The 24,540-nt window shown below is 42.5% G+C and overlaps 1 protein-coding gene across 5 annotated transcripts in view; it reads left to right on the top strand.

Annotated features, from left to right (window-relative positions):
* MTCL1 (microtubule crosslinking factor 1) overlaps nucleotides 1-24,540 on the top strand; it is a 103,571-nt gene that overhangs the window by 13,887 nt on the left and 65,144 nt on the right. The gene's annotated exons all lie outside the window — the stretch shown is intronic.

The following is a 24,540-nucleotide window of genomic DNA, read 5'->3' as shown; positions in this document are numbered from 1 at the left end:
AGGAGTCCAGAGCAGGAGTTTTGGAGCATTTTGTACATAGTGGGGAAGATTGTCAGCAGGTGTAAACATCAGTGTTGTTATGATAGTTTAGATTACTTAGGAGTAATCTAGGAGTGTCCTCTAAGGAAGACACAAAAGAAAGGTCTGGATGATGTTTTATCTGTTCTTTCTCAGTGTTATTTGTGAATGCTGTGCTTAATGGACATGGTGCCATGTTAGAGGGTATGCAATATATATTCCGCACAAAAATACCATGTCATCCTCAGTACCTGATGGCTTGTTTGATGTCGATTAACTCACAGTCCAATAGATACTGCTTGATGGTCTGGGATTAAACCATTCGAGAAACTAGGTTGTGGATGTGCGTTCTCAAAGTAGCTGTAACCAGGCTGAATTTACCCTGCTCCTTAGATTGCTGCAGCCAAGCAGAAAGGGGAGGCCCAGCTAATTTGTCTACCTGTCCCTCTGCTGCTCTGCGAGTAGAAATGATGTACTCTTATTTGGGAAGCAGACTTCCCCACCTAAGATGCCTTTGCATCTTTGCTGGTGGAGAGCTAGGAAAGGAGAAGCAGGCAGGTGTAATGATGATAAGCACTTATGCGGATCTGGACACACAGCGAGGCATAAGATGTAATAGTCCTAAAAGATGTATTCTGCTTTTTCGTACCACAAGTGGTGTTTTTTCTGGGAGGCAGAAAAAAAATTCACAAGGTCACTGTGGGTTAGAAGATGGAAGTTTAGATCCTTGGCAGGTCACACAAAGACAGATGAGCCAAAAGTTTGAGGAGCATGATGACAGCTGTGCCAGATGAGTGTGTATTTGCAAAGTTGTTGACATTGCTGAAAAATACAAATAAAAAAAATAAAGCAGGGTTCTTCCCTCAAAACGTGTTCAACTACCTACCAGAAGTGATTCCTCCTTAGAAGCATTTAATGTGTACAGAGCTCTAAAAGAATATGTTACAGACATGCCAGGAGGAAAACTAGTTCTTTATATGTCAGGAGAAAAGTGACCCAAAGGCCATATAGCTTCTTCCCATTCCACTCTGCCTGTGCATCTTGTCTATCCAAAGGCTGACACTTTGAAGGGATATCTTTCCTGCTCTGTCCTGGAGTGTTGCCCAAGACCCAGTTAAGCAATGCTTGCTCTCTGATACAGCTTGCTGTCTCCATATGCTTATTTTCTGTAATATCCTTGACTATTCACAGCCCTCTTCTTCTATCTTCTGATCAACAGAAAGATTTTCTCACATCTGTGTTCATGTTCACTGTTTAATTCAGTGAAAAACTTCTTTGTCCTGTTATACAATTCCCTCAGGTCCAATTTCTTACTGCAGTGAAAGGCATATATTTTGATTATCTTTAATGCATTTTTCATGATGAAATGTCTTTAAGAATTGTACACATCTCTGAAAGCACTCTTCCTTTAAAGCTATCTTCATTTGTATTGTAATTTTCTGAGGAATTCCTTAACATTTATGATGTTCAGGGCAGTTACATATTCTTTTATCCCTGTACCTATTTCTATCTTCTATGATACTTTCAACAGGATTTGTATCTCCCTCAAAAAAGCCTTCCAGTTTTAACTGGGAGATTAATTTTTGCCTCTTCCTGACCATATAATTTCAAATTGTTGTATTAAGTAGATACGAGATAAGCTTACCTCTTTAGACACTAAATAACATTTCTCAGTATGTCTCAGCTTTGCAATTAATAGAAGCAAAATTACTACAAAGAGGAAAGGTGACAAGAAGTCACCTGCCACGTCCATCACACTGTCCTTATCTCCTGCTCTGCTGCCATGCTGTGGCTAATGCAATTCTCTTCCGAGTCCTGGACACTTTTGAATTCCTATTTCATGACATGCTTTTATAAGCTTTTGCATAATCTATCAAAAACACACCTAGATTCTTTTGTTTTGTTCTGGCATCTGCCAGGTACTTCCTGTCATCAAAACGTTCTGGTTTTCACTCATTGTTCCAATAAAGAACTTCCAGATCACAGGTGAGTGACAGGTTTTTAAGTAAATGCCACCTCTCTTTCTTCTTCCTTTTTCCATAAGTGTGCTTCATCCCTCCAGTCTTTTGCAACATTTCCCGTAGATGTGTTTTGAGGTAAGATATGGATCAGTTGGGGCTTTTGACCAGTAGTCGTGTATTTTATCTAATTCTGAGGTTTGCCAACTAGATACCATTCTTATTCTCTAAACATTTTCATCAGCACCCTGATGTTCACTTTGTTTAATCATGCCACTCTACTTCATTATTTCCAGTCCTCTTAGCCAAAGAGCCATAAGATGATAGGGTGTTTTCCTTTCCCATAATTATTTTCTCCCCCCCCTCCTTTTTTTTTTTTTTTTTGCCACTACGTAGCTCGGCACTCTTGCCCGAAATACTTCTACTGGTTCTTTTGAAGCTATTTTTTCTGCTGGGTAATAATATTTCTCTGTATATTTTTTAACTTTATAGACTGTGCCAAGTTGTTCTAATTCTGTCTGTTCCCAGTGCTGCAGCACTGTGGTTCATTGATTTTTTTTTTCCACAATTACATTCACCTGCTTTTTCAGTTTCCCTTCTTCAACTCTTCCTTTTTTATTACCATACCCTTTTCAGCTGGTTTTAGGCCTCCCTCTGATGCCTTTTTTTGTGGCAGCTGCTTATTACTTTCTTCATCAGAGCTTCAGAGTTTTCCTGCTGCTGTGAGCACTTCTTTGTAGCACATCCTTTGCAAAATTGGCATGTTCCTAAGAGCTGCGTCTTCTAGGAAATCTGCTAGGATCTTCTGTGTCTCACCAAAGCTGCTTCTTCCTTAGAGCTTTAAAAGCAAAGGCAGTGCATGCTCACAACTTGGATAAGCATGCATATCACTGCCAAGGCTTGCGTGCTTTTTTCTCTTGTTGTCTAGGTTATTAACACGGACATTCGAGGTAATAGACAGCCAAAAGAGAAAAAAAAAAAAAGTTACTCTATCACTGACATAGTACCTCAGAAGCATCCCTTCAACTGTTCTTTTTTCCTTCCTAGTTTCCTAATGCAGCTCATGAGAAATACTGGTGTAGATTAACAATCTAACTTGATCAACCATCAGGCATTCAGAAAACACTTTGTGAAGTTTCCTTTCTTTGGGAAAACGATGAACATTTCAGAAATAAATATACAGAGGGATGTAAAATAAATTTTTCAGAAGTTATGACAAATCCAAATCAAGGTTGCTTGTGCAACTATAATTGTAAATCTTCATGTCTATTTATTAGCATGTGATTTTTAATTGTATCATCAAATGTATTTACTACTGTGTCCCTGTCTCATATGGCTGATGGTCACTGGATGATTTCTACTCATATGTTAAATAGAAGATAAGCTTCCTTGTCTACCAGTGGTTGGTTTTCTAACTCTGGACAAGCTATTTGAAAATATTATGTGAGGAATATATTCTCTATGCACCAGAAGAAGAGGCTACCACTGCTTTAAAGGCTGCAGTGATTTCCACCAGTTCAGTGAGCTGAATTCCTTTTAAGTTATGTGAACAAATACATACATTGCTTAATATTAATTCTATTAATATGAATAAGGCAATAATTTATTTTTTTGTACACTTAAACTTAGTTTTACCTAAATCACAGAAGAAATCATTTCCTTACTCAAAGGCCTGTGCCCATCGCCACAACGGCTCCACTAACAATTGTGAGGAAATCCCTGTTCCCTCCCTGCAGCCCCCAAATGCTCCATGGTGCAGGTGAAGCTTGAAATAGAGGAGCTGTGAGGAGAAGGTGCATGTCCTATAGTCAGGGGCTATAAAGCACCAATGTGAAGCCCACACCAGTTCTCTCCTGAGCAGCTGCAAAGATGCTGAACCTTCTCAAAGGCTCAACTTTGACAAGGGCACGTGGATTTTCTTTGAGATGTGAGCATCCTTCACTCAGCAGCTGACCCATCCTAAATGCCACTTCCTTGGAGCCAGGAGGGCATCCTTAGGGAATGTCTTCCTTTTAGGGAGGAGGGTGAGTTGGTCTCTTCCTCGCAGCTGCTAAATGTGTATTTTCGTGTGCCCTTTGTCTGGGCTTGGCGTCGCAAGCGGGGGAAGAGAAAGGGAGGCACTGCTGCGGGAGCGCTGGCGCTGCTCGGGACGGGCAGCCCCGCTGGGCAGACAAAGAGAGGGGAGGATTAGGGATGGGGGCAGCAGCTGCAGGAAGATTTGACGTGAGCGCTATGAAACGGTTTAACAAGAAATGAATGAGAACTGTGTAACTGGGAAGAAAGGGGCATTTATTGCTTGGGGGACAGCCACACCGAGCAGGTGACAAACTCTTTATTGCCACAGCAAGCAGCAGGACCAGAGGGGAGCAGCCTGGAGGTGCTGCTTTCTCTCTCACAAGGACCTCTCGCCTTGCTGCCATCTCCCCCGTGATGCTGAGGGTTTCCTGGCCAGCAACTCGCTGAAATCATTTGTGCTTCCAGGCTGTCAGGACTGCTGTGGGCAAAAGTGCTGTTCTCCGGGCAGAGTCGTTCAGGAAATCACTTCCAGTTGGTGGAGAGGCATTGCTGCAGCTCGCGTCCGCTGGTGGTTTTACAAAGAAAGGCAGAGGCCAAATGGGAAGGCAAGAAAAAAACATTTCCATTAATTTCTGCATGAGAGGAGAGAAGTGAAAATCCACATTAGTAATGTCTCTAACATCTCTCTAGGACACAGACAGAGATGAGAACCAGCACAAGCAGTAAATGGGATTTCCCAGGTTACCCATGGACTTTTTGGGACAATGGCTTCTCCCCAGGCTCTGTGATCACTTGCTAACAGGGATGCTGTCATGCCCGAGCTTACACTCTCCTCCTCCCCTGCAGCACTTGGTTGTGGAGGCACAGTTTGAGAACCGTTGTTTCAAAGTCATTTTTTGTTAAAATATCTGTTCCTTTTAACAGAGTGAAAAGCTGCATTCAGATGCTTGCAAAAATGATAGATATATATGAGATGAAATATCTTTCAGGCGTAGTATTTAGAGACAATTTTGCTCCAAAATACATGTGCACTACTCCATTTAACATTACTAGATGAAGAAAACATTTTTCTGATAGAAGGATATAGCTCTCTCTATATATAATATAGCAAAATAAAATCTGGAGGCTATTTTCTGAAGCTGAGCATGACAACTGATTTGCATTGCCTTGAACCTGTTAAGTAGGACATAATACATACAGCATATGTTTAAAGCATAATTATTCCAATCTGAAATCACTTTTTCCTCTTCTCTCTCTGATGTAAACACATAGATATAGTGTGAAGTAATACACAGAAGGTAGAGAAATTATTCTTAGCAAAAACTTACTTGTTTGTAGAAAATATTGCCCACATTTTCATTAGCTGGAAGTTCATTTGTGTATACTAAGGTGGCGCATACTGTTCTTCAGTCATTTCTCAAATTAAACTGTCTTACTCATCAGGGTGAAATAGGGCTATACTGTGAAGTATCTGATTTCTCTAGTGTATGGCTCTTCTTAGTTGTCAGTGATTTTAAATGATGGGAATTTGCTGAGAAATGGGGAAAAGAGAAGATTTTGCAAGCTACAGATTAAAATAATGTAAAAAGGGCTGAGCAAAATCACTGTGTTGACTCAGTAACCCTGCTTGGAAGTTACTGCTTCTGACAGTCCTAAGTAATGAGTTATTCTGCAATAATCATAGCTAAAACCATTAACTGGTTGAGAGTTTTACTGAAGCACCACTTTGTCTCCAGTCTTTTTTTTAAATAATGAATTGTTACCTAAACAACAGTGAATGATTTATAATTGTTATGGCATTTCGGGAGCTGTACAAGTAGTGAAATGCTCTGCTTGGTGTTCATACCCACAAAGAGGGTGGAGGGAAGGTGAAGAATTGGATGTGGCTCAACTCAAAATGTGTAGCAGACAGGGAAGTAGTCTCTGTGAACAGAAACTTTTTTTTTTTTTTGAGAGGAACTATACTTTACATCTTCTGACAAACTCTCTGTATCTCTTTTTTGGAAATTGAAAAAATATATTTAAACAACAACAAAATTTCAAAAAGTTTTGTGCCAGTATCTCATGCCAAAATGTTTAGTGCCAGCCCCATGAACATTACACACACAAACACTGTAGAACTGTGTCTGCACCTGAATTTATGTTTTGCCAAATAAACTACCACCAAGCTCTATCTAGTCTCTATTTTCTAGCTATTTTATATTTGACCACACTTGCAGCAGTCATCTGGCACTGCTTCCAAATCCTATTATGATGTTTGAGGTGAGGGTTTTCGAAAGAAAATTATAGTAATGCTGCTGATCAGACCCAGAGTTTTAGATCATGCAGAAAACCTGCCCTCCACATCACCCCCATCATCGCCCTGCTCCTGAGCACCGTGGGGGACCTCACTTGGCCTTTGTGTATGGAGAAATACCCTTGAAGTGCAGCAGGAACCTACCTCAGCTGCAGGACTGAACAGATAGTTGCTGGAGAGTTATAAGGAAACCGTCTTTGTAAAGTAACTAAATATCTCTATGCCCCATTAGTCACAATTTTTTCTTAGAATATAGCAGAAGGCTATCATTTGCTGAAAGACTGCTACTCTTGCAACAGCAGAAGCTGGCATGGAGATAACCTCTGCGGAGCTCAGACTGTGCATCCTTCCCCCATCCTCCACCCGGCTACCAAAAATAATCCTGCTGTGTGTCACATGTGCCTCAGCAGTGACAGTGCAAACAAACTGTAGCCTGTGTGACATCTATATAAAACGTTCGGGGGAAAAGTACAGGCTTATTTTTGATTCTGGCCCTTATTCTATCAACAGCATAATTAACAGTTTTCTTTAGCAAGCCCTTGTAAGAATTAAGTAGCAAATCCACAAGTGCTGCTTTTTGAGGAGGGAGATAAGGCATGGTCTCCCAGCTCTAAATCACATGTCAGTGGATGAAGACAGCACTATTTGCTTTCCTCGCCAAGGTGTTGGCAAGACTTGGTCCCAGGGGAAACACATTTTCACAGTTTTTGGATGAGCACAAGCTAAGGTTTAAAGATGGAATATCCATAGCTGAGCATACGCTGAAGCTAATGAGGAATATCCCTCACCTTGCTACTTTCTGGTGACACTCAGATCAGAAACTGTCTGGCAGCTGCTGGCATGGGATGCATCACGTGGTGTTTGTGGCGGAGATGGGCAGCCGGGGAATATGCGTTTTGGGGATGCTCTCGCACCTGCCTCACGCTGGGCTCAGAGGATCCAGCACAGATCATGAGTGAATCTGGCCTCAAGCACGTCAAGGAGCTCCAGTTGAACGAAAATGGGAGTCGAAAGCTGTAAAAAAAGCACTGTTGGTTTGCTGGGTGAACTCGGTGATGCTGCTCCTGCGACATGCGGCTGCCGTGCTGCGCTTTGGCTGCCTGGCAGCGAGCGGACGCCAACTGTTTTCATGTCACGTCCCCAGTAATTTCATCCTCGCATCCGGAGCTCCGGGGAGGGGGATGGAAAGGAGTAAGAGGCAGCCTGTCAGAGTGAGAATAGGAGCTCTGGGAGATGCATGTCTTTGTACCTATGCTCCTGGTGCCGGCGGGTGTTGCGGTGGCGATGCTGCATGTAGGACTAGGTGTCAGCTCGGGGTGTTGGCAGCTGTGGGGCAGTGCTCTCTGGAAATGCCTGTGTCATTATTCCCTTATACCATGGGGAAAGTCAGCACCATTGATTTTTGTCCTTCTTTGAAAGGGTTAATTGATTATTTCTCTTCCCGGATGAATTATTTACACTTGCTTCTCCAGCTCCATTTTTGAAAGGAGGATGTAACTTATTGCACAGAGAACTTATCTATTATTAACATCATACTACTCGAGCCGTCAGAGCATGCACGAGGGGGTAAGAGCTGACCGCCTTGCCGAGTTGCACTGCTTGGCACTTGCCTTGCCAAGCACTGCACTGCTAAGCACGGCTCCACCACCAAAGCCTTGCATTTCTTGGACACCCACCTGCTTTAAATTCAAACAGGATGGGGCGAAGCCACTGAAAGGAGCCAAGTGAGTTGCCAGTCAACTCAGAAATACTGGGGCTGAACCGCAGTGTTAAGGCTGTTTATTCCTTTGCCCTTTTTCCCCCGGTGCCTGCAGTGAGCAGAGTGGCAAAGCAGAGTGAATCAGTGCAGGTGGGGCAGGAAAAGGGTTTAAGTGGCAAAGAGGTGGGACGGAGCAGCTGGGAGTCTTAGAGCAACCAATAAACAGCACATTTTACTGCTTTCTGCAAATAACCCGTTCCTTTTGTGCCAGAGATGAAGATACACCCATCCCGCTTTACACAGCCCAAGCACGTGCCAAAGCGGTGACATGCGTGGTGCTTCAGCCCCTTCCCCGTCCCCACGGGAGTGCTTAGGAACCCGCACACACCCCACACATCCCTGCAGCTGGATCACAGGATGATCTGTTTTCAGCCCATCCCCACACCCGGACTGCAGAGCAGAGCACGGGACGGAGGCGGCTCCTGGTGCGGGGAGGATGCAGAACGAAGGCTGCGCCTCGGTTGGCTTGGGTTGGGTTTTGTGCCTTGACGTGAGAAAGCCTGCCGTTTCTTTTAGCACCTGTAAGGGAGAAGGCAGTGGTTCATTCAGCCTAGAAAAATGACAACATCTGGGTATATAACCATGGGTATCCTACCCTGGGTTTCTGTGTTTCCTTTTCTTTTTACTGTGTATGTGTTGCAATGCGGCAGCTAAAGCCCTAGTGAATGTGAGTGTTTTAAGCTATTCGTACCTGAATATGAAGATTTTAGATTCTGCTCCAGTGCTAATAGCTGCAGAGGGTAAATTGCGTTGGTATTTAGGGACGTCAGCATAATGTCTATGTGGGCAGAGGGAGCACAACGATCCATCTGAGACTGCCAGATGTACATATTGGTCTATTTAAGGCCTCTTTCTCAGGGATCACTCCAAAATAGTTGCAGCTCAATCTCTTCAGCAGGCTCTTGCTGCAGTCCTCTCTGCTGGAAGAAAGTGGGGCTTGGGTGGAGATGGGTGAACGCGGCTCTTCTTGCCAACACTTTGCTCAGCGTTCAGAATAAATTCCCGTCCCTGAGTTCAGTTGTGCCAAAGCAGCAGATTTTGAAGTGACAGAGGAGGGAGTAAAGCATTTAAATGGCATGATGAACGTTTGCAAGGCAGAAGTGCCTTGGCCATGTGTCTTTTATGATGACTTTATTCATTTGTTGATTATTCCCAAACTGGAAGATGTAGTGCACGTTGCCACAGATAGCACAAACTGGTCTTTTACTATAGGGAAAAATTTTAGTCCTCAGGCCCCCACCCAAAGAGTCTCCCTTTTGCTGTGCCATGGGTAGGGAAGGTAGAAGACTAGTGGAGGGATGAAGAGAGAAATCACTGTTGTGCCTTGACCATTGTGAATCAGGATTATGGAAAGATAGCTCTTAAGTTCTTCACTGTGTCATGCTGTGGTCAGCGGTACGGGGTTGTAACTGGAGTTTCTGAGCTGTCTTCACAAGGAAAAGGGACATGAAATTAAGGTTAGTGTTGTAAAAAAAAAATTGGAATGCATCTTTGAAATGCCCAGTGCACCTGTGGCCACCACTGCTCAGGTCCTTGTGTCCTTCACCTGCTCAGGTGGCCAGCCATACCATCCTTTCACCCTCCTCTTCTGAAATTGCCTCCTGGGTGGGACTCTTGCATGTTTTGCTCCTTTCACACGTGCCTCTTGGCTTCACTGACGCTGTCCTTAGAAGCAAAAGCAACAAAAAGGCTGTGGATGTGACAATCCACGAGTGATGCTCCGCGAGTATCCACAATGTAATACTCCATGTGATGAACAATGCTTCTTCAAAGAATCTGGTGTTAATAGGAATATCTCAGAAGCACAATGATATGATTTTTCACAGCAAACAACAAGTGAAGGGGAAAAAAAGGGTTGCTCCATTCATTATACGTTCAGTTTCCTAAAGCAATCAGCATGTAATTCTTAGTGTATGAAGACTGACAATGCTTTTCACATTTCACTGGGACTGGTTACTGATAAAGGCATTTTCGCAACTGAACCTGACAGTCTGTTAACTAGCTTTAAGTGTGGGTGTTGATTGGATCCTGACACTTTTATTCCAGGTCATCAGCTGACGTAATTGAAGGGGATGGGAGCACTAATTGGAATGCAAAGGTTGTCATTCTTACCATATTACAGTCTGGTCTTTAAAACTGAAGCTGGCTTTTTCATCCATTTCACTTTTTTGGTGGTTCACTTGGTCATCCTGCCCCTTGCTCTGAGGCCCTGCGACTTGGCTGCTCGGAGAGGGGAATGGGAAGAATATGAGATTTCCGGAAACGCTGGAGCAATTGTGAGAGGAAATAGCTCAGATACATCGCCCACCACCAAAGTCTCATTTTACTCTCGTCTCACAAGCAGGGGCTGCAGGGAGAGGAGGATGCGGTAATAACCGCTATGGGGCTTGCAGGGGAGGAAGAGAAATAGAAATTCTTGGAATACTTCTGGTTTAGTCTTAATTTTCTTTTCAGGGGCATCTTGTGTTGCAGTTACTCATAGCTGACATCTATAATCAAGATATTTCATACAAAGCCATTAATAGTTATATTTCTACTCCCCCTCTGAAATTCTTCACAGAGGGTTAAAACCTGAAACCAGCTCGTCAGTTTGACGCCTGCAAGAAAAATTGTTTTTACTGTCTAACTCTGCCAGCATAAACGAGAGTAGGCATCATTAAGGATTTATTGAGTTTCTGTTTTCTCCATTAAAGTAGTGACTATTATTTTCAAATGAAAGATTTACCACAATGAAATCATCACAGTGATGGTGCATTTAGGGGTAATTGACAGCAGCCCCAGCTATTGTAGCAGAATAGTCGCACTCTGCCTCTACAGTATGCGTACCAGGGAGAGTTTATCTTTCCATTTTTATTTTCACCAAAAGTGAGCAGATGTCCAAATGGTCATCACTACCTGCAGGTCTTTTAAAGCTCGTTGGTGAAATACCTCCTTGGCTTTTCACTTTGTTTTGTTTCTTTAATTGAAAACCTAGATTGTAGGTGGTTTTTTTTGTTTGTTTTGTTTTGTTTTGTTGTTTTGTTTTGTTTTTTCATGGCTGAGCATGTGTTAACAAGGCAGCCTTGGGTGGTGATGTGATGAAGACATGCAAAGTGAAATACCATCGTACTGCCTGAGCAAGGAAATTCACTCCATGTTATGCTTTATAGGCTTTAGTATTCAATTCATGTGAGTGTTAAAATATGGGAGAAACTGATGACAGTACTTAATGCTTACAAAGGATTGGAGATAGGGGAATTGGATCCCTGGAGCTGTCAAAGGTCAGATCACTGCCTCTCTGCAGTTTGTAAGAGAAGCTGGCTCTGCAGCAAGGGCTTGTCAAACCTTCCCAAGTACGGCCACAATCTCTGGAGGCAGATTGTGCAATAAAAAGTTTTTTTTTTCTGTCTCAAACAATTCATTATTCTTACGGGGCCTAAGGAAATGTTCCTACTAATATATAGGCATCCAAGCACCAATTATTTTAGTTTGGCATTCAACAGCAAAAAAGTGTGTGAGGCTTGATAGGGTAATTTGAATACAGCCAAATAAAATGTCAAGGTTTCAGTATCTTGCAGCTGCGCGTACTCTTAAGCATTGGATTTACATGGGCATTTCTGATTTAAAAAACTCCCATTAACATCTTCTGGTGGAGTGCCTACTCCTACCCCCGTGGTGTGGGAACCAGTCCCTTTCCCTGGTCCACGGTACCGTTTTGTCTGCTCCAGACTGTCAGTTCAGATCTGTGGCAACAGGTAATGAACCAAAATGCAGACTAGGTGAGGTTGAGCATGCTCGTTTCAAAGAGTATTTCTGTTCTCGAGACTTGTACGTAAAGCAGCCTCTGGGGCTCGCTGTTTGATCCAGCAGGCCTTCAAAGTAAATCTGTTTAGTTTCCTTTCTGATTGCCAGTCCCAGAGCCTCAGCATGGGATCGGGTTTGTTCACAAACAACAGTAAAAATGACGCTCTGCTGAGCAGACTGTATTCCTTGGCACGGACCTACCGCTCTCCGCTGTAATCAGCGGAGGTAGCCTGTTCTTGCAATCACACGTCTGAGGGCACCGTCCAACCCGCCAGCTTCTGCCTTTGGTGGCAGCTGCGTAAGTCGTTTGTCTGCTCGAGGCATGGAAGAGAAGACGTGTCCTCGCCTCTGCTCGCTGGAGATGGGGGGGAACCAAATGTCCCAATGCTCCCCTGCCGAACAACCGTCAGTGACCGTGCAGCTGAAGCCAGGGGCATTTGCAGGACACTTCCCTATTTACTCTTATCACAGTCACAGGTTGCTGCCTCTCTTCATCTGGCTGCTTCTGCTTTTGGTATTTTGGGAGCATTTACTGCTGAAGTGAGGGATGCTGGAGCCAAGCTCGTAGTGAAAATTCACAGGTAACAGCGAAAGTATGTCTTAATTCTCAGATTTAATAGCTATCCGGGATCCTCTGCATTTTTCCATCACAATTTTTTGCAGAGCTTTCATGAAAGGGAATCAGGTGGGGGAAGAAGATTATAATGACCAGATTTTCAGAGGCTGATGGTACAAAGAGTGGGACTGTAGAATCAGAACAGCTCTTCAGATATAAGACTTGATAAATTGCATCAGCATAATGATGCTCAGCAGAAGCAAGTGAGTAGCAGAAAAGGAATGTAATTTCAATTATGCCATAAATTCACTTTCAGCTGGCACAAAAAACTATCAGAGGGCAGACAGAATTTCCTTCCTAACTTTAATGAAATACAAGCACTCTGTTTTTCATTTGCAACTGGTAGGTCTTCTCTGGTGCAGCATGGGTTGGAAGAGGCCTCCCCTTTTTTCAGTATGGAGATGATTTGCATGGAAGCATTCATCTGTTAGTGCTATTCATTCCCTACTTTTTTGCTACGTGAACTTCCTGTGATGATCTCATAATGTTGACAGCATTCCTTGTGATGGCATAAACAGAGACTGATGCCTTGCTTTCATATTTGGGTGTGTTAGGGAATAGCCACGTCCAAATTACTGCTTGGGCACATCCAGGGAGTCTTATCTAATGGCAGAGTGAGACTCATTTCAGACACAAGGTAGATCCTCTGCTAATGCCGTCACACCTGAAGACAGGCTGCACTGAATTTCAGGGGGGTTTAAACATTAGCAGGAAAAGATACCTGAATGAAGAAGAAAGAACATCTTGAAAATAAATTTAAACTACAATTTATTACTATTACAGCTACTACAAAGAAAAGAGTCATTGAGAAAAAAATCAGGATTGCACAGGGCTGTCTTGTGTTTAAGAATTTCTAGCAATTTTAAACAGATTTTTAGCCAATATAACTACTTAGAGTATGACTAGCTCTTTCACGCTCATAAAAATGAAAAAATATAAAGGTATTTCAGAGTGTTTCCTGACATTTAGTATTGTACATGTTCTTAGTTGGATACCTTCGCTACAATTCACAGAAGTTAATAAATTACAGCATACAGTTCTTGGTGTGACTTACCCCAGGCTTACCGATGAGTAGAAGTGAGGCACATAATTATTTTAAACATATGCTATTTTTGTTGTTGTTGTTTGTTGTTCCTGATCTCTTGAGTAGGGATGAGGCCCAACTAATATGCAATGAATTCTTTTGCTGTTAGTGCAACCACTCAACTACTAAGTTTGTCCAGGGGTATGTTTGAAAGCAGCTCTATGTTTTGTATTGGTTTTCAGCTTGCAGTTGTAATATTATGTGTGTGTGGCTGAAGAGTTTCTGCCGTGTTTGGTTCTCCTTGCATTGACAAATCACAGCTTCAAATCACAGCTTTTAACAACGATGTTTAAACCCCCATTAGTTCTATTCAGTGTTTACTGCAGAAAAAATGTTTCTGCTGTTCCTTACTTTGCTGCCCCCTTCCAAGACCAAGGGATTTTTCTACAGGCACAGAGGGTTGTCAGAGGCAGATACTATTCCAAAAAAACTTGTTTGGTAGACAGTATTAACAAGTCACCAGCCTTTGAAACTCACTGCTACATGATTCCCACCCCAGGGTAAGGATTTAGGGAGACTCATGAGAGACTAAGCATGCATCTGTATGAAGTGAGCAACCGGACCTGTAATACAAGTAAAAATATTACCAGAGCTTTTACAAATGAAGGCAACGCTGGATTTAGGATTTCAGTGAATGTCAAATTTGGAGATTTACCTGGGGTGTCAAAGGGATTTCCTGCTGGATTTTGTGATGCTTTTTCTTTGGGGCACCACCAGTGATCATCCCCAGCTTATTTCCCAAAGGGAACATATAGTCATAGGGTCATGGGGATTTCTCTCTCAGTTTGATATGCATAACCTTACTAAAAACAAGATAAATGGAGCGGAGTAGCTTTCCAGAGCCAAAATCTCAGCAGAAGGTATGGTACATCTGAATCAGGCCTAGATTGAAAGTCCAGGCTTATAGTTTTCATTCATCTGAGTTACTAGAAATCCTTATTCAAATGTCAAAAGTCCATCCCTGTAATGTGTTCTGGCATCTGTTTTTTTTTTATTTTATCTTATTATTATTATTCTCAATGCAGCTTCCAGACGTATCTGGTTTTCTTGGTTGGCGCTTATGTTCTCCTTGGGAACTTTAATTAAAATTACTACATCCTAGTAATTCAGTTGCTCGTATAATTTTTCTCTGGCAAAAGAAATTAAATTTAAGTAGGCTGTATCATCTTGCTGCTTACTGTTGCATTTTTTTTTAATGGAAACCGCTAGATGAACATATAATTTGTAATTCAACCAAACCATGGTCTTTATTTTTAATATTTTCTCCCAGTGGTGAATGAATCAAAGATAATGTTATGGAATTTCTAGGAAGTATTGGAGTCCAGTTTTTATCTGATGCATGACTTTAACAAGGCCTTTTAGCAAGATTTAGATTATCATCAAGGATGTATAATCTTAATCCTGACTATAGTAAAATAGGATTTAGCGCTGCTCTGTACCTTCCCAGCAGAGATGGAGTAAACAGGATTTGTGTGGGTAGGTATCTGAAGGGAACAGCTGCAAAACAGATCTGCAGTCACTTGTGGGCTGCGGCATCAGGGAGGATTTCGGCTCTGGCCTTACATAGCGGCAGAGCTGCTGCTCAGTGCCCCATGCTCAGTGCCAGGCTTCTTCTCTGGGACATGAAGGGATCAACATGGTGCAGCAGAGCTTGGCACAGCCTGATGGGCACTGCTTTTTGTGCTGGGAGTGGAGGAACTGGAACCTAGCTGGGGACAAACTCTACACTTGAGGAGCGTAGTCCTTTTCCTTGATCATTGACATGAGTTAGAAAGTGTCCACATTTTTATCTCCACTGGACAGGGTTTATATAAAGTCTATTGATCCCCTCGTTACACTTACTAGATCTAATGTAGGAAAAACAGGAATATTAAGTATGACCAAAGCATAGGAGTTATTCTCGCATGGGTAGAAAGTGGAAGGAAAGAATTAGACAAAGCAAGTGCTACATGTGTAGGTTGGTGGCACTGCTGAGGAAATGAGGACAAGAACTAATGACATGCCACCTCAGTACTGCTTGGAAAACTGAACCAGGAGGATTTGGGAATGCTATTATATCTTTAATAATTGTTATTCTGATTTCATGCTGTGTCCTGAGTCACCAGGAGAAAGGACCGGTGGTGTTACTCCTTAACCTCCTCAGGCTAGACGAGCAGGTAGGACTGAAGGAGATGTACCTAAGTTCAGTAAACAGAGCAGTGCTTAGCTGCTTCCCACAAGCTGCAAGTTTCCAGGCAGAGCTTCACAACAGCTCCTTGCCTGCCCTATTCCTTTTCACGCCAGTGAAGCAGATAATGTCATCGGTTGGTCCCTTGACTGGCCTGTCACTCCACCAGGTCCTGGAGTGGCTCGCCTGGGCTCACCAGGATGCCTCCTGCAGGAGGCCGCACACCTGGTGGGTTGGTGCTGGTGGGACCAGGCCTGCAGCATGCTACATCTCCAGGAACCTCACCCATCCCCACAAAGGAGGCATCCAACGTGTCCTCCTAATGCCACCCTCGTTGAAGCATTGCTCTGTTAGGAGAGGCAGCACTTCCTGAGGCTTATTCCCTCACCCATGTCTGTTGCACAGGAAGATGGAGCAGTGCTAACGTTTGCAGCCAAAATGGCTCCAAGCCCAGGCTGGAATCACTTTTCCCTGCAGTAGCAAGGAGCTTGGAAATAGACAATCTTGAAATGAGATTTCTGGTCCCATTTGTGGGTAGGATTTATTCAGAAGTCCTCGCTCACACATGTCAAAGAGTAGGTGGTGGCATGGAGGATCTGGAAATTGACGGCTACCTAAGAAGGAAGTATTCACTTCTTGTCACACCCCTCCTTTTGAATTCAGTTGGTTGATGAGGGATTAATCACTTACATCTTTAAGTTAGTAGTGAAATGAAGTTTTGTTTTTCAGGAATTTGGTATGCTTCATATGCCTACTTCTGACTCATGTTCTTTGTGTTCATTAGGAATTCAAGTAGTAGATGGGTAGGGAAAGCTTTACCAAGAAGCTGAAAAAGGCAGAAAAAATTGAATGTCTGAACTTCCTTGCAGGCTATTCCTCTGAGGCAACATTCAAGGACATGGAATAGCAGGAAGTTACTGATATCAACACCAAGGCTCTTTTGACCCTCTGCTCACTACTTACTGCTTGAAAATATGTTTGAAAAGTTTGTAGGGTGTGAAAGTGCTTGGAAAGATGCCTGTATTTGTACCTGTATGTTCTTGAGGGACGTGACTTCCTTGAATGCAGGCAAATCCCCACTGGGCTGTCATGTATCACCTGAACACCAGCTGTGATGAGCTCTGCTTGGGGAGCGTGGAAAACAAGAAAATGGGGAAACACACTCTATTTCTATGCAGAGAAATTCTGTGTGGCCTTCTCCAGGTGAATACTGAGATGTGTACAAGAGGCACAGAGAAACTTGCGTGAGAACCATCCGGAGCTGTTAACAAACTTTTCATTCTGACGTTCCCATTCCTTAGACCTTTGCAAACACTGAGAGTATTCATCTGAGGACACAGAGATGAAATTAGTCTATATTCAAGCAAATCTGTTACAGTATGCAGTGGATGCTAAACAAGAAATTCTTGAACAACTGGAGGTGGAAGGTCTTCAACATTTTCCATTCCAAATGTTAATGTGTGTAGCAGACAGAAGGAGTATTATACAAAAAGTTAACGCTTTCAGATTTTTCTGATGCTGACCTATGGCAAGAAGGCCAGTATTTGCATTATTTCCATGGTATTTTTTTCATAAGGAAAGGATGAAAGCAAAGAATAGAGATTTCAATTTGAAGCCAATTGTTCCTGTGAAAGTCCCATTTAAAAGAGAAGTGAAAACCTGTTTAAAATTTGAAAGGGATGAAATCAAGAGCTCTCAAGGTAGAAATGGTTTTGATTATAGATAAAACTTCCAGTTAGAAATATTTATACCCAAATTCTTCTGGAACACTTTTCCTATCAGAGAGACCATTAAAAGATGCTAGGTTTCATTACCTTGATTTCAGAGTTTTTAGAATCAGTTTATGTGGCCTCCAAATATCCCAAACACTACATAGAAAAGGCAGAAGCCAGGTTCTCCATCATAAAGACCCTGCAGTTTAAAAGTGAGGCTTGTGTTAACTGTTTTATCTGCTAATCAATAGTTTTTTAAACCATCAGTAGTGGTATAAATTAAATTTTAGTAATGGTAAACCTTCTAATGTTTTCTTGAGACATACAGTGGAGCATAAGTATAATGTAAAAGAGGATTTATGCAGAGAAGACAAACTTGTTTTTGGGTATACCCTGAAAGGGACCGTAATAAACTCATGCTCAAAGCTTCTGTGTCGACTCATACTGTGGGCAGGTCTCCTACATACATGTGAGTCAGGGGAATTTATTGCCAACTGTGAAAAGGAGAGCAATGTTTGCAAATCTCCATCTTCCAACGATTCTCCTGTAGCATGTCTGCTACATTGTTCTCCCTAGAAGACTATCTTTCTTAATTTAGCAGTCATAAAGTACTTCTGTAAACTAAGAATTTTCATGCTGACCTCCGGCACAATGACAATGGTAGCTTAAAAAATGTAGTTTCAGTCTTGGATTTATTTGCTTTTTTTACATTCTGGTAGAGATTATTATGTCTGTGTTCCAGAAAGCTTGCATATACTGAATGTGTTGAGATTTGCAGCCATGTGGCTGTGGTTTAGATAGTTTGTGCTCCATTTCCATGGTTAACTCTGTGAGGCTCTTGTCCAGGAAGAGCAGAAACAAATGAATCCTGGTCAGAAGCAGGGACAGTGCTTGTGAGAAAGCCCAGCTGGAAAGCAGAGGGTGCTTTTCTCTGTGGACACTAGAGTATGACCATGTGGATGGGATCAGGGACATTTGCTTGCCTCCAGGAGTCTCTCAACTGTTTGAGACAGCGGTTTACCAAGGTGTGAAAAAAGAGACCTTATAGTAGCCTTCCAGTATTTACAGGGGGCCTACTGGAAAGATAGGGAGGGACTTGTTATCAAGGAGTGTAGCGATAGGACAAGGGGTAGTGGTTTTCAACTAAAACAGGGTAGATCTAGATTAGGTATTTGGAAGAAATTCTTTACTATGAGGGTGGTGAGGCACTGGAACAGGTTGTCCAGAGAAGCTGTGGAAGCCCCATCCCTGGAGGTGTTCGAGGCCAGGTTGGATGGGGCTTTGGGCAACCTGGTCTGGTGGGAGGTGTCCCTGCCCATGGCAGGGGGGTTGGGATGAGGTGATCTCAAAGGTTCCTGCCAACCCAAACCATTCTATGGCTCTATGATGCTATGAATGACTCTGTGAACAATTATATGAATGTCTTACGTGGTATACAGATGTACAGTGTACACAGATGTAGAGAAATCTCCTTACATTACGTCTCCGTTCTCAGGCCAGAATGGGTAAAGTCCTTGTTATTTCTCATATTCTGACCATAATAATGAATTAAGTGGAGAGAGGTTCAATTAGCCCTTTCAAGTTAAATCAGTCCTTTCAAGTTACATATCCTCTTAACCTACTGTAACAATTCTTGATTCACAGTCCCTCTGTAAAATGACATTCATAACCCGAGGTAACCTGGTTATAACCTGAGGTAGGGGATTGTGTTTAGTTCCCGTCTGGAAGAACAGAAACTTCAGAACGGGATTTCCAGCCCAACATTGTGGAAACTGGCATATGCTTTCCATTCACTGTATGCAAATAGTAGCCTCAATTTTGTTTCTTCCAATTAATTTTCATTCCTGGAAACTTGTGTGATAAAGTCTTTTGCTCAGCATGAGCACAGAATAGGTGAACCTAACTGCAGCCCATTAGTGTCAAAATAAGATGCTGAAGTGAAGCTGAGCATAGCTAGTAAAGACTGTAATGGGTAACTAAAAGTATCTGTGCTGTCTTATTCAGCCCTGTAGATAAAATACACAGAAGTAGGGCGTGTAGGATAAAGAGCCGTAGTGCTCTTTATGCCTTTATGGACGCATCTGTGGAGATGTATAAGCAATGCTGAGTTAAAAAAAAAAAAAAAGGGTTGTCTAGTGAAACCATCTCTCTCACTATACTTATTTTTCTGCCCGTTTTAAGCAGGTGAGTCTGCAAAATTTGATATTTCATCTTCTCAAGCTGGCAGACCGCCAACTGGATCTGTTTTACACAATCCCCCAAATTTGCTTCCCTCTGCATACCATACTAAGCCCACTGCCCCTTTAGACAGTAACCCCATAGTTTGCATGGCAGTCCAGAAGGAAAGTTTCTTCTCCCCAGCTCTTTGTGGGTTCCCCTCCAGGGACAGCTGTTTAATCCTCCTCTTTGCTGGAGTGCTCCTTGTGCTCAGTTTTCACTGACAAGATTACTTGGGTTCCCCCACCTATCATTGTTCCTCTTACCCTCTCCAGGTCTTTAAGTTTACTGTAATACAGCCTTCAGTCAGATAACATTACACCCTCATTTCTTTGTTTTATAATATTTCCATTTTGTGAGGTGTAGCTTTTTTATAACAGTAATAGCCTTGGCATTCCTGGGTCAGCCACTCTCAGACCAAATAAAATTATCAGTCTGGTGGTGGGTTCCAGTGGGTAATTAGGCTGCCTTTAATCCTTTTCCCTCCCAGGTTGCTCTGCCATTGGTACTGTCACTTCATGAAAAAAAAATGAAATTGGCATGTAGTTTCAAGTTCCCCAAAGGAAAAACCTAGAATAAAACTGCTAAGACATACTCTGGGCTGTTGTCAAGGTTTAGTTAGGCCTTTATCCTCTTCTACTAGATGGTAAAACCAGAAATATGTGTTCAGTCGTTTGAAGAACACATGCCCCTGAAGTATTGTCTTTACTTAGAGGAGCAGGAAAATTTGCTCCATCAGTTCTCTCTCAAAACTCCGGCATCGCTACTGCCTAAGTAGCTTATTTGTAGTTTCCATTATTGCAGCTGTTCACGCCTTCAGCTGCATTTTCAGTACTTAGAGAGACAATAATAAGGGAAAAATGTCTGTGTAGGAAGTACGTTTTCCCAGATCTGTTCAGACTTAGCATTCAGTTGCAGTAATGAGGAACAGATGAATGTTAAGAAAATGTTTTCTGAAGTCCCCTTTTCAGTTGGAGCAGTTATCTATAGTGCCTTTAGATGCAAGTGGACATATTCAAGATGCTTTGAATAAACAGGGAGATAAACAAGAGTTGCTTAAGCATTAGTCATCAGGATAAGAAAAGTTTGTGCCAGTCTGGTTGCTTTTAGCAGTTTCTGTTGAGGTGTCTTAGGCTGCTTGATCAAAGAAAAAGATTGGTTAATGCTAACATTAAGCAGTGCTTTAGCACACTATATAAAACGGGGGTGAGCAGCTTCTTCCTGTTCATACAGTGGTCTGATCCAGCCTCCTGCTGTGTGGGACTGCTTTTGTTAAGCATAAAGTTATTAAAAGAGCCATAGCCCTTGCGCCATGGTGATTTCTGCATTTGGATGTCATGTGCTGCTGTTGATCCCTAGCAGCTAGTTTGCATCCCAGAGACATCAGGGCTTGTTATGCCTCCTTTCATTGTGTGTCACAGACATCTCCAAAGCTGGTGGGAAGGTGTCAGGCTGAAGGAACAGGGGCTGCATGTAGCTATGAGCTGTATGTTCTTGTGAGCCCCCATTCATGGCCTCAAGATGTTTTGGTCCTTTCTCCACACATCTCTTTGACTCCATAAGTCTTGCAGTCTGAACTTCAGCTTAAATAGCACAAAATGTTGTTGCTGACAAAGCTCCTCTGCAAATCTGTTTGTCTGGGGTAAACGTGTGCCTCACTGAAACCCAAATGTGAGTCTAAATGCAGTGTTCTTCGTTTATTACCTGGAAGAAAACCATGCACAAAGATCATCTGGGTTCAGCTGAGATGCAGATGAACATCAAAAGGAGGTCGGGGAGATGCTATCAAGTTATATCCCATCTTTGGGGATGGAACAAAAACAGCCCTCCCTGAATTCACTTCTGAGGTCTGAGTTACCGATTTGGGACAACAGATCATAAGGTGTGTGGATCCAAAAAAGCCACTCATGTGTACTCAGCCCACATTTTGCCATTCATTTTACTCTTTTTTCTTTTTTTTTCACATTTTAGTATTCACATTTTAGTATTTTCACATTTGAGTATTCATACCTGCCACAAGTGCATAGACGTTGCCTCTCTGCTAGTATTTGGGATTGTAATGGCACTGCTTGAAAACAGACAATTAATCTTAGGTGAAATTCCTAAAAGGGCCATAAAACTTCGTATTTGAGATCTGAAAGTAGTCTACAGCCAGTAAGAATAGCAAGTAAGGAGACTTCCTTGCTGGGTAGGCTATCCCTATTAACTTTCTACAAGGCTTCTTACCCATTTCTCTGAAACAGCTGGTGTTGGCTGTATCAGAGACATGATACCAGAAGATGGACGGACAACCTGATTAGTCTCCATATCCTCTTCTTACATTTCTGCTAAAATGGTGTTCACATTTACAGGCATTCAAGGACAGTCTGCTGTCCTGAAATGGACCTATTCCTTTGAGAGACCTAAACTGAGTAAGACAGACTAGGGAGACTCTGTCCCAGTTTATGTATTTATGATAAGCTTTTGCCAACAGTTTTTCTAATTTATATTCAGCGTTTTTTCATTTGTGATAGAAGAATGATCCCATATGAAGAATTCAGCATTGGTCACTCATTTCACAGCTGTGGCCATGGTTCTCTTTAAATGAGTGTAATTATTACCAGTGAGGCTTGTTTGTGGTAGGACTTCATGGCTTGGATAGTTTGCATCTGTTTTATCTTATTGGCCTTGCACATTTTTATTTTTCCAGTTGCTAAGATAGCTACAGATATCTTCAGTGCTATTTTTTTTCTACTCTGACAAGTGCTAGCATTAAAATTAAATTACATTACTTTAAAATAATAAGGTCATCAGCAGAGAATGTGTTTGGGGAAAAGGAAATGTCAGAATAAATAGCCAGTTTTCACAAAGAAGACAGACAGATGGTTCACTCATTAGCAAGAGACTCCTGAAAGGCCCTCTCCCTCTTTTCCTTTATTCTGTAGCTGAGCACCCTACTGTTTGGTAGATCAGTGTCTGGGGGGCTGACTGCTGGTCTTTAGGAACTTTAAATTGAATCCTGTGATTGCGCAGCATTCAGGAGAGCTCAGAGCCACTGGCGTCCATCCACCTCCTTCTGTCAGGTGGGAGGAGGTTAATCAATCAACTCCCAGGCAGAAACCCCCTGGGAATCCACCCAGAGCTTCGAGGGCCCAGCCCAGCGTGGGATTGATGTCAGACTTTGGTCCACGGATAAGAAGGAAGAGCGTTTTGCTATTCTTGTGATGTGGAGATTACACGGCGTGTTACAGGCGTTTGCAGAGAGCAGAGACGGCACATTTCCCTACCAAACGACGTGGTTGAATAATGCGCTCCCTCGCTTCTCCAGAAGTGGCTTGGAAGAACTGGTAGGACACGGGGCAGCTAGTCTGCTTATGGACCAGCTCAGCAGCAGTGGTGGAGGACCCTAAGTAGCCTAGGTAATTGTTGGTGAGAGTGTTATTTCCAAATATAAGGCTATTTTAGGTGTTTAATGTCTCCTACTGCCAGATAGTTCTTGCTGCTGTCATGCCACACTCTTCACTTACACAAGTCCCTGGTCGCTCTTGCCTTTGTCGCTATGTTGACCTTACAACTGATCTCCTCTTGGAGTCTTCCCTAATGTGGGTTTCCAGACCATAGACCTTTTCTTTCCCAGGCTAGGCTATCCACTATAGACTATATCCACTTCCAGATGAAGGGAAGGGCCCTTTTGTAGGGTCAGTCCGGAAGTAGGCCCTCAGAGCTATAACCCTGGCCGTTGACTTTTGCAGGAAATCTTACCCATACTGCATTTTTTTGCCTTTTCTCTACACAACCACCTTTGATTTAGTTCTCCGTCTTCAAGAAATCTGCAGTATAGCATTAAATAGGGGAGCAGAATTGCACAAATTCATCATACGGATGTAAAACTGGCACATTCCTGGCTCGACAGAGCTCTGAACCGACTTCATCTCTGTTGGAAGCATCTGTGTCATGGCTGGCTTATGCCAGGCTGCACCTATTAGCACCAATGCTGAATTTGGCTCTTTTCCAGGATAGCTGCCATAACGTGAAATGACATATGTGTTTGCAGTGTGTGGTAACAGCAAAGGGAAATGAAGAATAAATTATGACTGCTATTTGTGGAACTGTGAAATCAGCTGAGGTACATTTATTTGTAATACCTGCCTGTGTTTTAAATTATGCCAAATTATGCACAAATTTTATCCAAATATAATAGTTTTTCTAAATGCAATGTAAGATATTACATGATAGCTATCAGCTGATCTTTCAGTTTCTATTGCCTGGAAAATCACCAAGTGACCTTAATGACAGCTGTTATTCTACGTATAATATGCAGAACATTTCAAACCCAGATTTAAATATTTAATCCTGGCAAAGACTTAATCCTTGCAACAATCCTGTGAGATGCATATGTGGGCAAACTGCAGTCCAGAAATTAGGCAGTGCAAAAATTGGTGCTAAACTAGAACTTGGTGTTCTTGCAAGCACAGATGTGTGCTTGCATCTGCTGCTTCAGTGATCTGTCTGTATGGGGTGGAAGTGGAGCTTTAAAGAAACCTAAATTGTGATTTCTCTCACAAATTAATCCACTTGTTCTGCTCCAAAGTGGGGATAGTCCCAGGACATTTTTCTTTCTTTTTCTACATGTCTGCTGACCTTTACAACTGAACTTTTGGACTCTGCTGACTGTGCAGCCTCTTCAAGGCTTTTCAAGAAAGCCCGCATATTTTAGGGAGTGTTTGCATCATAAATATCCAATTGTAATGAAGAAGAGAAAAATCTATTTAATTTTTTTTTCTTCATTTAGCAACTTTTTACAGCTCTGCACAAAGATCCAGGCACGTATGCACAAACATCCAAGCATAGTAGGGTGTAAAACTTCTGTGGTTTGGACAAATTTACATCAGCACTCCAGGCTCTGGAGCACTTTGTTGCCAGTTATCCCTTCTT

The sequence above is a fragment of the Anser brachyrhynchus genome, assembly GCF_964034855.1.
Source record: "Anser brachyrhynchus genome assembly, chromosome: 2".
Lineage (NCBI taxonomy): Eukaryota > Metazoa > Chordata > Aves > Anseriformes > Anatidae > Anser > Anser brachyrhynchus.
Note: the sequence above shows the minus strand (reverse complement) of the source record. Positions and strands in the feature narration are given on the sequence as shown.